A 712-nucleotide genomic window follows, 5' to 3' on the forward strand; every position below is an offset into this window, starting at 1 on the left:
TTTATCTGCGGAGACGGTCGGTGGTAGCGACAGCTGTGGTATGCTTTCTTCAGTGTTTACTAGTCTATAAAAGCTCCGTTATTAGAGGAAGTAGCGTCTTTGACATTAAAATACGGTAATCAGCATATATATATATAGGGAAAGGGAAATGAGGGGCTCGTTATAAATAAGACAGAAGCCAACAGCCACTGAAACCAAGGGGCACAGGGGATTTTTTTTTAACTTTATTTATTTAATTTGTGGTGTTGATCAATTTAGAATATTACTGAATAAGGTATCGCTTAATGCTAATTGATTAGAAAAGCAGAAGAAAAACACCCACATGCCGCCGGTGACAGCCGTCGCCGTAGCTCAGAGGTAGAGCACCGGACTCGTAATTCGGAGGTCGTGGGTTCGGATCCCACCGGCGGCATGTGGTTGTTTTTCTTCTGCTTTTCTAATCAATTAGCATTAAGCGATACCTTATTCAGTAATATTCTAAATTGATCAACACCACAAATTAAATAAATAAAGTTAAAAAAATCCCCTGTGCCCCTTGGTTTCAGTGGCTGTTGGCTTCTGTCTTATTTATAACGAGCCCCTCATTTCCCTTCCCTTGTTTGCTTAATTGCTTAGCGAGGGCCTCGGTTCTGGCAGCCTTGACGCCATAGGATGCGTAAGAGGGTTCTCACGCAGCTTCCACCCACTTCGTTCGATGACGTTCTACGTCACA

General features: G+C 42.8%; 1 non-coding gene across 1 annotated transcript; it reads left to right on the plus strand.

Moving 5' to 3' along the window:
- Positions 1–340: 340 nt before the first annotated feature.
- On the plus strand, positions 341–412 carry TRNAT-CGU (transfer RNA threonine (anticodon CGU)). Its single transcript has one exon. It is a non-coding gene; the product is annotated as a tRNA-Thr (tRNA).
- Positions 413–712: the final 300 nt, after the last annotated feature.

The sequence above is a fragment of the Amblyomma mixtum genome, chromosome 9, assembly GCF_055824585.1.
Source record: "Amblyomma mixtum isolate Tamu chromosome 9, ASM5582458v1, whole genome shotgun sequence".
Classification (NCBI taxonomy): domain Eukaryota; kingdom Metazoa; phylum Arthropoda; class Arachnida; order Ixodida; family Ixodidae; genus Amblyomma; species Amblyomma mixtum.